A 14,308-nucleotide genomic window follows, 5' to 3' on the forward strand; every position below is an offset into this window, starting at 1 on the left:
TCAGCTGAAGAAATGCGTAATGGATGAATGGGGGAAAATTCCGCTTGCTAAACTTATCCAACTGGTGGCTTCATGCTTAATAAGTGTTATTAAAAGAAAAAGATGATGTTACACAGTGGTAAACAATCGACTGTCCCAACTTTTTTGGAGTGTGTTGATCACTCATATCACTAATGTTAGTTGGGTAGCTTGTTGCTTATAAAAGACATGTGTTCATAGACAAGTCCAGGTCAGCCCCAACCCCCCCCCCCCCCCCCAAACCTTTTTACGTTGAAAATCGTGCAAATTGTCTTTTATGGGCACAGTGTGGCAACAGTCATTATCACTTGTGGGTATTCACTGCCCTGCTTGTTCTGAGTTCATAGAGAAAATGTTTTGCTGACTGTAAAACTCATACAGATTTTGTGACATGTGGTACCTTTGTTTAAAATGTTATAAAATGGATAGCTTTGGTGAGAGCAGTGTGATTGGATCTAACCTGATTCCAGACGCTGCAGATGCTGCTGCATCCTGTCACTGCCCCCGACACTAATATTAACCTCCATAACCTTTCATATGTATTAGGTTGTGCAAATTATTATAAATTTGCAAGCAGGAGACCATGTTGGGAAGTAAAGAAGAGATGATGGTGATCATCAGAATACAGCAGAACCAAATTCCAGAGTACCATGCAAGCCAACAGCTTTGCGTACTAAAGCAAGAACTGCAGGGCCATGCAGGCTATTTTTCTATTTTCTAGTCTAACTTATAACAAATACAAACATTTGGATATAACAGTTCTGGAACATGGGTCACAGATAGTTAAAAGGTTTAGAACGAGAATTCAAGTTTGTTGTAAATAGCACATAGTCAGCAATAATTTTTCTCTGAAAAATCTGTACACTTTTCCCCCCAAAAGGACATAATAATAAAATGTCTTAAATTGTTTAATAGACTTGAGGTTGAATTCAAAAATGTGAGTTCATATAAAGTAATTTGCACAAGTGTGATAGTTTGACATTAATCTGTCTTATTTGAGTCTTGCAGATAGTCTTGCAGTAAGTAACCGCTTCAGTCACACCCTCTGAGGAGACTTCCATTAAAGCCAAGCAGAGAAGTCATTTCCGAGGGCAGCTGATTACAGATAATTCATGTGAACACAATGAAAGTAGAATCTGAACTGCTTAAAATACAACGCCCTCCACTAATATTGGCACCCTTGATAAATATGAGCAAAGAAGGCTGTGAACATTTGTCTACTCTGCTTTCATGGATATCAAATACATCACAAACAAAACACAGGTTTATATATTTAAAAAATCTTTGTTAAATGTAGGTGTGCAACAATTATTGGCACCCCTATGAATTCATATGAGAAAAATATATTTGACGTATACTACCATTGATATTTTACATATTTTAGTACAAATGGGTGACTAGGAACAGGAAAATGTTCAACCATGACTTCCTGTTTCACAGAGGTATAAATATGAGGTAACACAGACCAAATTCCCTTAGTCATTCTGAACAATGGCTAAGACCATGGAATATAGTTGTGATGTGAGGCAAATTGTTGGTGATACTTAGATTTATACAGTGCTTTTTCTAGGCACTCAAAGCGCTTTACATTGTGTGTGGGGGAAATCTCAACTACCATCAGTGTGTAGCATCCATCTGGATTTTATTCCCCAGGAGGTCTCCTGTACAGGTACTGGCCTAGCTCAACCCTGCATAGCTTCAGTGGGAGATCAGAAGAGAGCTGCAGGGTAATATGGCCCTTGATGAGCTTCACAAAATGGGAGGTGGATATAAGAAAAATCAGGGCAATAATTAAGAAGTTCCAGTCAACTGGAAATGTTAGGAATCAACCTGAAAGAGGACATGTGCCAATATTTTCTCAACGCACTGTGAAGAGGATGGTTTGAGTGACCAAAAATCTCCAAGGATCACAGCTGGAGAACTGCAGAAATTAGTTGTGTCTTGGGGTCAGAAAGTCTCCAAAACTACAATCTGAAGTCACCTAAATCACCACAAGTTGTTTGGAAGCGTTTCAGGAAAAAAGCCTCTACTCTCATCCAAAAACAAACTCGAGCGTCTTCAGTGTGCCAGACACTACTGGAACTTCAAATGGAATCGGGTTCTATGGTCAGATGAAACCAAAACAGAGCTTTTTGGTAATAAACACAGAGGTGGTTTTGGAGCACACAGAGAGGTAGCCATATGGAAAAGTTCCTCATGTCCATGGTTAAATATGGAGGTGGATCTTTAATGTTTTGGGGCTGTTTTTCTGCCAGAGGACCTGGACATTTTGTTAGGATACATGGCATCATGGACTCGATCAAATATCAACAGATATTAAATGAAAACCTGACTGCCTCTGACAGAAAGATTCAAATGGGCCGTGGTTGGATCTTCCAGCAGGACAATGATCCAAAACATACATCAACATCAACACAGAAATGGTTTACTGACCACAAAATCAAGGTCCTGTCATGGACATCCCAGTCACCTGACCTGAAACCCATAGAAAACCTGTGGGGTGAACCGAAGTATTTTTTATTAATGTTTTGAACAAAAGATCAAAAGATTAAACAACAAAGACAATTTTCATTGCCTTCTCCGCTCATATTCACCAAGGGTGCCAATATTAGTGGAGGGCACTGTAGGTATGGATAATTCACTGAGTTTCTGTCTTATGTGTGATTATAAAATGTATCAAGAATGGAAGGATCTTGATTTATCAGGCCTGATGGTACTTTGTCCATATGTGACAGTATATTTGGTCTGCACTTATGGTCTGCACTCAAAGCGTTTTTTTTTTTTTTAACCTTAGCAGCTCTACAAAATGCTTTACACTGTGTCTCCTTCACCCATACACACACACACACACACACACACACACACACACACACACACACACACACACACACACACACACACACACACACACACACTCCCACCCCAATGGTAGCAGAGCTGCCATGCAAGGTGCTAGCTTGCCATCAGGAGCAACTTGTGGTTCAGTGTCCTGCCCAGGTGTCTACCATCTGAGCCCCAGCCGCCCACAAATTTACTTTTACATTTATTCATTTAGCGGACGTGTTTATTCAAAGTGACTTACAAATGAGGAAATGCAAGCAAAGTCATATACTGTATCAAGCGGAGAACAATACAAGTAGTGCAACCATACAAGATTTTAATTGAGTTCTAGAGAACAGTAACAGGCTTTCTAAGAAAGGTGCTTGAAGCCTTATGATATTTACATTGATGTTATCAATCCATATAGATCCATGGACTAAAATCAAAAGAAAAACAACAGGACTTATTATATACTTAGAAGTGATTGGATTTTCCAGAAAGAAAATCCATTCTGCTTGCAGTGTGAAGAAGCATAAAGAAGGAAAGTGAACCGACTTATTTAATAATGTGCAATACAGAATTCTTGTGAAGGTTTTTCTTTCTTTTTTTCTTTTTTGTGTGTATATGCCTGTACCATGAAATTAAGTTTTCACTCTAGCCATTAAATGGTGTCTATCCCTATGTGACAGTCTGGTCATGTTCAAGATGTACGTACATTTATGTCATTTGTGTAGCGAATACAAATCTGAACATTCATACTACATTAAGAGTTCATTTCCCACACAGCTATCCAGTACATGCAGTTATTTTCCACCTTCCCCCCCATCAAACAAGTCATGAACACTGTGTCCTTTTGATTAAATAATGTTATTTTTAGAGGCAGCTATCTCATTTTTCAAGCACTGCCTTCCCCCTTCCACTGTCCCATGCTATTATCCTCATCACTTCCTGTTACTTTAAGGCAATAAGAACCTTACATAACAATAGCTCCTGATAATGTCTCTAACACTCGTAAATAATGACAAGCCCACTGTCTGCCAGTGTCGTTCTACGCACACTCACCTTTGTTGTTTGCTGTTAGCTGAATAACATACACTGTGGAAATAATATTGAGAGAGAAATGAGTTTCAGCACATCAATACATCACAGTGTCATCACATTATTGACAATTTCATAGGAACGGACACACTGAAACTGGAAAAAAATCGCCTGGTCTTTTTCCAGTCTTCAACTGTCCAGTTTCGGTGAGTCTGCGCCCATGATATCCTCAGATTCTTGTTCTTGCCTGACAGGTGAGGAACCTGATGTGGTCTTCTGCTGTTGTAGCCCATCCACCTTAAGGTTTGATGTGTTGTGCGTTTTGAGATGCCTTTCTGCTCACCACGTTTGAAAAGTGTCCTTATTTTACTTACTATAGACTTCTTGTCAGCGCAAATCAGCCTGGTTATTCTCCTCTGATCTCTCTAATCAACAAGGTGTTTCAAGTATACATACAGTGCCCTCCACTCCCTCTATCCCTCTAACCTCTGCCTTCCACATGCTCAATTTTGTCATAACCAGCCTGTTGTCAGTGTATACTATTACTTTCATAGAAAGGTATTTTCAGTATATTCAGTGTATTTTCTAAAATAGTAAAAGTGTGATAGTATTGCAATTGTAATGCTTATAAAATATATTTTCATTTCACGCTAAGCAAATGTGCATCATGGATTAAAATAATAACGTAGTATATTTAAAGCATGCCGAGGTATACTTGAGAGAGAGTTGGATTTTATTATACTTAAATCAATTAAAGTTTGACTTGAATATCATTTTAGTACAATTAAGCTATGCTCAGCAAGTTTATTGCTTTTTATTGAACCATTTTTCCCTTTGAAGCCAAAAACAAATCTTGTATAATGTTACACTGGTCAAATGAATGCAGACACCTGACCATCATACCCACATGTGGTTCTTCTTGAAACTATTGCCATAAAGTAGGAAGCACATAATTATCTAGAATGTCTTTGTATGCAGTAGCATTAAGATTTTCCTTGTTTCATGTTCCAGCATGACAATGCCCCTGTGCACAAAGCAAGCTCCTTGAAGACATGGCTTTCCAAGGTTGATGTACAAGAACTTGAGTTTTCAGAGCCCTGACCTCAACCCCAGTGAACACCTTCGGAATGAACTGGAGCACTCACTGTGTGCCAAAGCCTTCTTACGTGACATCATTCCAAAATCTAGTGTAAAGCCTTCCCAGAAGGGTGGAGGTACAATTAACAGCATGTGGGGAACCAACTCTGTGTTAATGCCCATGATTTTGAAATGGGCATATATGGGTGTGATGGTCAGGTGACCACATAATTTTGGCCATATAGTGTATCTATCCTTATTACAAATAGCCAATAGAGCTTGTCTCAAGTGCTCATTTGCATGTCTAGCCAAGGGCTTTTTATTATTCGGAAAGCATAGTAGGCCTACCCTAATAGCGTGTACTAAATATTATGAGTACAAATTCACTCAAAACTTTATCTGTCATTGTCAATCCTGCAAATTCATGTACTTGATTAGAGGCCTGAAAAGGCAATGTAGAAACAACAAGGTTTTCTCTATTAATCTGCCTCAGAGGTAAAAAAATAAATAAACAAAAATATTCGACACGAGGCTCAACTAATGACTGTACTCTTTTTTCGGGGAAAAAATCTATCAGAAAGGGGCCCAAATAAATATTTTTTTAGGAAACTAGCCAAAGAACCCTTGAACAACCCTTTTAAGTAGTTTTGTTGACTGCAATTTGGACAATATGCTGCATGTACATTTCCTTTATGTGTTTACTTTGTTCTAAAGTGAGCACTCTTAAGCAGCTGTATGTAATAGTTGTTCCATGCTTTTGATTCAGCTCATCAATCTAGACCTATGCATGAACTGTGATCGAAGTATGGTAATTGCATATAGAGAACTCTAGAGGGCCCTAGAGTACCATACACCGAGGAGGAGGGCTTAGAGCACTCAGACATACTAGAAATGCATCAGTAAATCATGGACAAGAGTAAGAGCATTAATAAGGCATGCAGTCTTATAATTTTGGTTATCTTTTTGGGTATCTTGTGGTTGATATCTATGATGGCTGACAGTGAGTCCCTCAGGAGAGGCTTCCAACATTTTATTTTGCTCTGCCAGTTTTAAAAAATGCACATTTAATTGCATTGGACTGAGGTTCAAGAATAAAACAATGGAGAGCATTACCGAAAGTGAGATTTGCCATTATGTTAAATTCGTCTGTTAGGATGCAGACGAGCACGTCGTATCCAAATAAAATTGATGAATTGAGCTCTCTCTAAGAATGTCTATGCACTGCTTTTCTTTAAATGTTACATCTCTGTGAAGGTCCTGTAGGCCAGGGGCAGCTTTCTCATCTGATATTAGTGGAGTTTGAGCAGAAATGTTGCACTGGAACTGGCCACTGTGGATATAGGGTGCTTGGTAATCACATGCTGTTAATCAGTTTAGTGCAGATGCTTTCCAAAGACACAGATGAGGCAGACACTGCAGGCATGATCCGCCAGCCACAAAGTCTTGCATTTGTTATCATAATCTTCCTCAGTACTGATAATAAGCAGGCAGGAATGGCACTAATTACTTTCCCAGCATGCTACAAACAGCATGCTACAATGAATAATTTGACTATATTAGTTAATACATTGCTTATACTACAAATGGCATTTTTGTTGCTTGTGAAGGCTACTTCATGTGGGAAGGTTACAATATGGTGTTTCTGTCCTTTTTAATAGACACATTAGGCCACTTGTTTTCTGGCATACTGTACCTGTAGCATATGAGTATATCGGAATCCTGAACCCCCCCAAAGAATTAAGAATTAAGAATCTACCCTGGGTGTCAGTTCTGTTTTTCTGCAACTCACATAGTTAAGCTGAGAGGTAATCTGACTTTTTGTTTTTTTTAAGCTAACAGTAAATGATTGGATAATTCCACATGTCTGCACTATGTTTCTAAAAGTATATCCATATATAAATAAGAAACACACACACACACACACACACACACACACACACACACACACACACACACACACACACACACACACACACACACACACACACACGTGTTGATGATTCAATGAACCATATACAATTATTGCACATGCACAGTCCTTAAGACACGAACAGTTTACAGGCGGTAGGCAATTAAGGTCACAGTTACAATAACTTAGGACACTAAAGAGACTATTGACTCTGAAAAACACCAGAAGAAAGATGTCTAGGGTTCCTGCTCACCTGCGTGAACATGCCATAGACCTGCTGCAGGGAGGCAATAGCTCTGCAGATGTGTCCAGAGCAATAAACTGCAATGTCGTTAACGTAAGACGCCTAAGACAGTGCTACAGGGAGACAGGAAGGACAGCTGATCGTCCTTGCACTGGACAATTACATGTAAGTATGTGTCCCTGCAGACATGATCGAGAACCTGCAAATGCCTTGGTGGAAGAATGGAGGAACATCTCACAGCAAGAACTGACAAATCTGGAGCAGTCCATGAGGATGAGATGCACTGTAGTATTTAAAGCAGCTGGAGGACACCAGATACTGATTGTTACTTTGGATATTGACCTCCTATATATATATTAGAGATGCACCAATAAAAAATTTCTCAGCAGATACCGATAACCAATTATTCAGAGTGATATTGGCTACCGATACCGATACTGATACCGATAATATACGATAGTTCTGCCTTTTATGCCTTCTTTTAAATTAATAATAATTAATTACACAATTTGGAAGGAAATGGAAATAAAAACTTTATTCTCTCCATTTCAGTTGTTTGACAGTAACTGGTCTCATAAACAGAAAACACATTACTGAAATTAACATTAACACATGAACTAAATTCTGAAGATTAAAGTAAGATTTCTTAACTTATTGAATGTTATTAATTCATATGAACATTGACTGAATTCTAAAACCTCCTGTTAGGCTCACATTCACTCACCACAAACAAAAACATTTCTACTCTATCACTGACATCAAAATGGTGATATATAATATAAACTATTTTTATATATTAACATTAACTGGATATGAAATACACTACAAATGTATTTTTCTGTGCAATTTATACTACTTTTTTGTCAACTCATCTTCATTTAAATCTTTCAGTGGTGTACTGGCCCTTTAATTCAGCACGAGCAGCTCAAGCAGCACGGCAAAAAAATAAAAATAAATAAAAATAAAATTTAGACCCAACTCGTAAACTCCCGCTACACTGCTGCTCACTTCTGGTGTAAAATTATTATAGAGCGTTCAAACTGCAGTTTTGTCATCATTCAACACAAGAAACATCTTCTTTACACACAGCACGAAATCGATGTGTTTTCCCTCCCTCTTTTGATTGACAGAATATAATCAGCTCTGATCATCGGATGTTTTTAATCTACAGCGTGAAAAATAGCCTTTAATAGCTATACATCGGTGCATCTCTAATATATATATATATATATATATATATATATATATATATATATATATATATATATATATATATATATATATATATCCATCCATCTTCTATACCGCTTTATCCTTTTTCAGGGTCACTGGGAACCTGGAGCCTATCCCAGGGAGCATCGGGCAAGAGGCCCCATATATATATATATATATATATATATATATATATATATATATATATATATATATATATATATATATATATATATACACAATTATTTTATATACACAGTATATAGTGTGGATATATGTGGATATATGTGGATATCTTATTGTAGCAACATTATGACAATATGTATTATATGCTTTATATTAAATAATAGCAACATAAAAATACATATAAGGTTTGAAAGGGAATTATGAGGGAGTTATGCAGGTCTAGCAACACCCTGAATCTATCATCAACAAACAAACAGAAATAACAGACAGCTCTTCATTTTTAATTAAGCTTGGTCATTCGTAGCTTTTAAGATGTGTCATGTCACCAGAACATATATATATATCCACATAAGCTATATACCACATAACATAATATATCACTAAATGACAGTATATCTACTCTGTGAGAGGGATTTTAAAAAAACAGTCCCTTGCACATCTCTCACTCTCACTCCACTTTGTTTTCTAAACTTCAGCTTCAAGCTTTAGTATGACCTGCACAGCAACTTTTAATTGATGCAGCCAGATAAAAGTGTTTTACACAGGGCACAGGATAAGGCCTGTTCACGGTTTCAGTTTACATGCTACTATGATAAATTTTTGGTTATCACCCCTCTGTATTGAGTTCCTATTTAAAGAACTGATTCAGAGTTTGGAAAGAGAAACCTGCTGTTTTCTTAAGAAAAATTGTTTCAAACTTGGCTACACACAGAGTCTCCTGTGTGTTCAATTAGTCTGATCTATTTAGTCAGAGAAAGTAATCTCTGTACATGTTGACAGACTTTTGTGGAAAACCATCTTAAAAAGTTTAAAAAACTCAGAGGCATTTTGTTCAGAGTGAAGCAGTTTATCAGTTTTATCACGTCATCAGGGAGGAGCTTCTGAGACTCATAGACTTCCGACTCTCAATTCTCTCATTCACTCTTTTATATATTTCTTGTCACATACACACTCAAAAACATGTGCATAAGCAGTTACTGGAACCTACATATTGGAACAGCTTGTAAATTTATGTATTATTACCTTTTGGGCTGACTATGTGGCTTCCCAGGCAGCTTTTCCAGTTCTCTTAAAGATAAATATACACTATATGTACAAAATTTTGTGGACACCTGACCATCACACCTAACACTACATGTGCTTGTTGAACATTACATTCCAGAATCAGTCCACCTTTGCTGTTGTAATAACCGCCACTCTTCAGGGAAGGCTTTACACTAGATTTTGGAGTGTGGCTGTGAGGATTTGTGATCATTCAGCTACAAGAGCGTTAGTGAGTTCAGGCACTGATGTCGGGTGAGGAGGCCTGGAGCACAGGCAGCTTTCCAATTCATCTCAAAGGTGTTCAGTGGGGTTAATGTCAGGGCTCTTTGCAGGAAACTTGAGTTTCTCCACATCAACCTTGGCAAACCATGGGGCTCACTTTGTGCACAGGGGCATTGTCATGATGAAAACATGTTTGGGCCTCTTAGTTCCAGTGAAGGGAAATTTTAATGCTACAACATGCAAAGACATTATAGACAACAGTGTGCTTACAACTTTGTGGCAACAGTTTGGGGAAACGCCCACAGTGATGATGTCACAGTGTAATGGTCAGATATCCACAAACTTTTGGCCATACCATGTATTTTTCACCAAATGAGATATTCTGGCCTTAGTATGTAACCACATACAGTACACACAATAACAATCATATACACACAATTTAAGTTATTTCACTCATTCCAAAGTTTACTCTTCCAAACTGACAGACGAATAAAACATTTGACATTCAAAATAGCAAGCACTTTTCTTTTCTGTCTATAGGCATTTATCCATTTGCATATTTTGCCCACCCAGTGCTCGAGCTGAGCTTCCTGCCAAGGGCAAATGCTTTGACACACAGAACATGATTTCCCTCATTCTCCTCATACTCCTTTTTTTTTTTTTTTTTTGGTAAAAAGCATTTCGGCTAATATAATGAACTTAAATGTTAAATGCAGAGGTAAAATATGTTTTCCCATTACAAAAGCAACATTCAGGAATACAAAAAAAGGTTTTGATTTGAAGATTTGAATTAAACGTGTATGCGGTCCCACAGACTAAATAAAAATTTTAAACTGTTTATTAAGCCAATTGTTAGAAAGACACTTTCTATATCATTTAAAAGATAAAGCTGGGCTTTAAGGGAATCATTGTCATTCTATGAGCTTTATTTGTCTTTTTCTTCTTTGCATGTGTGCTCCTCTTAGATAGGTCACAACAAGCTGTTGTTGGGATTACAGTGCAATGTCTGATTGGCCAAGAATTCCCTTTAATGCCAAATCTGAGCCAATGAAAGAGCAGCACTCAGCAGTGACAGCAGGTGCATCCTGCCTCTGTGTAGCAACAGCGTGCAGGTCGCATAGCAACAGCAAAAGCCACTCTGCTGTTATTACAGAGGTTAAAATAGCTAAGACATGCACACTGCACACCTGCCATTGCATTTTAAAGTAGGGGTGACTGGGGATGTTTTTTTTTTAAAAAACATTTCTGTCTGTTCCTCAGAGCTCTTTCAAGCTAGCACATTCAAAATGTGAGACAAAGCAGCTGCACGTGTCTGCTATTCAATGTTCTATCTGTTATCTCTGTATCCCAAAGAGACAATGAAGGTTTTAGTGTAGAGAGGTTTATGTTTGAACAACATCATAAGCCTGAACTAAACAACTGAACTGTGTGTGTGTGTGTGTGTGTGTTAGAGCTGCAACAACTAATTGATAAAATCGATAATAGTCGATTAAGAAAATCATTGTCAACGAATCTCAGTGTCGATTAGTTGGTCTGCGCATGGCACAGGGCCCGTTCACTTATTATGTTCTGAAAACACGCATCAGAACTATGGCAGAGAGTACAGACCAGTTGTTTCCAAAATGACGCACACAATGCACTTATACTATGCACTATACACTCTGGATTTTAGAAGGGTCGTATCATCTCAAATGGAACACTATGTTTTTTACTAACCGGAGCTATAAGCTGTTTCCCAGTCGATGACTTATGATGTCAAACGCACGTAATGTGATGCCGCTAGCTTTAGCAGAATACCCAGGGTCAACAAAAATGAATTTCTTCAGTTTCCTTTTTATGTCAACATAACTTTTATGCCCAGCATGACCTCAGTCACCATCAGACTGAGGCTTAAATGTCCACTGCCGGTGGAAAACAGTGTCTGACCCAAGTCCTCTAAACTTATGTTTATATCCAAAATGCTTTACTGTGTGCCAGGGCTTGGGGAAACTGGCGCAAGTTGCTTAAAATTATTGCTTAATTCAAGCTTATGAGGCCGCGTTGCTCCTCAATCACAATGTAGACGCGGTGATAAACAGTGTAGCGCAAGATCTGTAAAGTTTAATTAAAACGATTTTATTACAACACAAATTATTTTACCAAAACAACTGTATAGGGTGAAAATAAAACTTTGAGAAAAAAACCCCCAGAGAATTATGTGATCAGTAGCCTGTTCTTGCTTGTAAACTGTGAAACTGAAAGTGTTACAACCGTCCCGGTCTCCCCTTTTGTGTTATAGCAGTGTAGCAAAATGCAAGATAAAGAACAGAGAGAGAATTGAAAGTGTTAAATACATTATATAAAGAGCTAGTATCAGTACTATACAATCAAGGCAGGATCTTTATGATAAAATGAAAATAATTACTTCCAAAAGATGAATAATATGTGTAAATATGATGTATTGAATGAATATTTGACCCCCCCACCCCCACCCCTCCTACCCTGTGTTAAAAGCCTCCACTAGAATGCAGAGATAAGCCTGTGAACAGTGTCTTTTAAATCCCTCCTGAAGATTTTCACTACAAACCTTTTGAAGTGTACAGTTTATTACTTTGATTTGAGAATCAGCATGGATAGTTTTGCACCCACATATGTCTTCTTTCCCAAAGTAGTGTAACTTCAAAGCTGATGAGTATTAGTGCAAAAGCCCAGATCAATGGCAGGCCCTTGATGGTTGTGTAGAGATTATTTTTCCCCTACTTATGGCGACTTTAGAGGTATTAAAGAGCCATGGATAGAGAGAGAGAGAGAGAAAGAGAGAGAGAGGGGCTTTCGATTGAGGAACCTGACAGGGCTGTGCTTACAGTATTTATCAGATTGCTTTTCAGTGCTAACTGAAATGTTGGTAGGACATAGGGTGGTTTTTCTCTAATGTCAATGGCTATTGCAGTAAAAGAGATAAAAGAGGGTTGGGAGGTGAAAAGCAAATAGTTTCAGCTTGGGAGGTCTGTCAGATAAGTGTCAGGTTCTTTTCAGCCTCATTCTCGAGCAATGTAGCAGTACTGAAAGGAAGCCAGATAACAGAGCACAGAAGTCACTGAAGCCCACCATGGCCATGGAATACTGATGCGGACTTAATGCTAAAGCTGGCCAGATTTCTCTCCCTCACTCTCTCTCTCTTCTGTTTTTAGGGCTATTTTTATTTCATTTATTCATTTAGTTATTTACAAAAACAATGTTTATACTTGATTTCAAGTGTAGTTTAACACAGAAATATAATATCAGCTGATTCATTTCATAGTAAGCCAAGCAAAGCTTGCTTATATATATATATATATATATATATATATATATATATATATATATATATATATATATATATATATACACATATATATATATATATATATATATATATATATATATACACACACAAACACACACATATATATACACACACACACAGTATCTCACAAAAGTGAGTACACCCCTCACATTTTTGTAAATATTTGATGATATCTTTTCATGTGACAACACTGAAGAAATGACACTGTGCTACAATGTAAAGTAGTGAGTGTACAGCTTGTGTAACAGTGTAAATTTGCTGTCCCCTCAAAATAACTCAACACTCAGCCATTAATGTCTAAACCGCTGGCAACAAAAGTGAGTACACCCCTAAGTGAAAATGTCCAAATTGGGCCCAAAGTGTAAATATTTTGTGTGGCCACCATTATTTTCCAGCACTGCCTTAACCCTCTTGGGCGTGGAGTTCACCAGAGCTTCACAGGCTGCCACTGGAGTTCTCTTCCACTCCTCCATGACGACATCACGGAGCTGGTGGATGTTAGAGACCTTGTGCTCCTCCACCTTCCGTTTGAGGATGCCCCACAGATGCTCAATAGGGTTTAGGCCTGGAGACATGCTTGGCCAGTCCATCACCTTCACCCTCAGCTTCTTTAGCAAGGCAGTGGTCGTCTTGGAGGTGTGTTTGGGGTCGTTATCATGCTGGAATACTGCCCTGCGGCCCAGTCTCCAAAGGGAGGGGATCATGCTCTGCTTCAGTATGTCACAGTACATGTTGGTATTTATGGTTCCCTCAATGAATTGTAGCTCCCCAGTGCCGGCAGCACTCATGCAGCCCCAGACCATGACACTCCCACCACCATGCTTGACTGTAGGCAAGACACATTTGTCTTTGTACTCCTCACCTGGTTGCCGCGACACACGCTTGACACCATCTGAAACAAATAAGTTTATCTTGGTCTCATCAGACCACAGGACATGGTTCCAGTAATCCATGTCCTTAGTCTGCTTGTCTTCAGGAAACTGTTTGCGGGCTTTCTTGTGCATCATCTTTAGAAGAGGCTTCCTTCTGGGAAGATAGCCACGCAGACCAATTAGATGCAGTGTGCGGCATATGGTCTGAGCACTGACAGGCTGACCCCTCACCCCTTCAACCTCTGCAGCAATGCTGGCAGCACTCATACGTCTATTTCCCAAACACAACCTCTGGATATGACGCTGAGCACGTGCACTCAACTTTTTTGGTCCACCATGGC

Source organism: Ictalurus punctatus, chromosome 11, assembly GCF_001660625.3.
Source record: "Ictalurus punctatus breed USDA103 chromosome 11, Coco_2.0, whole genome shotgun sequence".
Lineage (NCBI taxonomy): Eukaryota > Metazoa > Chordata > Actinopteri > Siluriformes > Ictaluridae > Ictalurus > Ictalurus punctatus.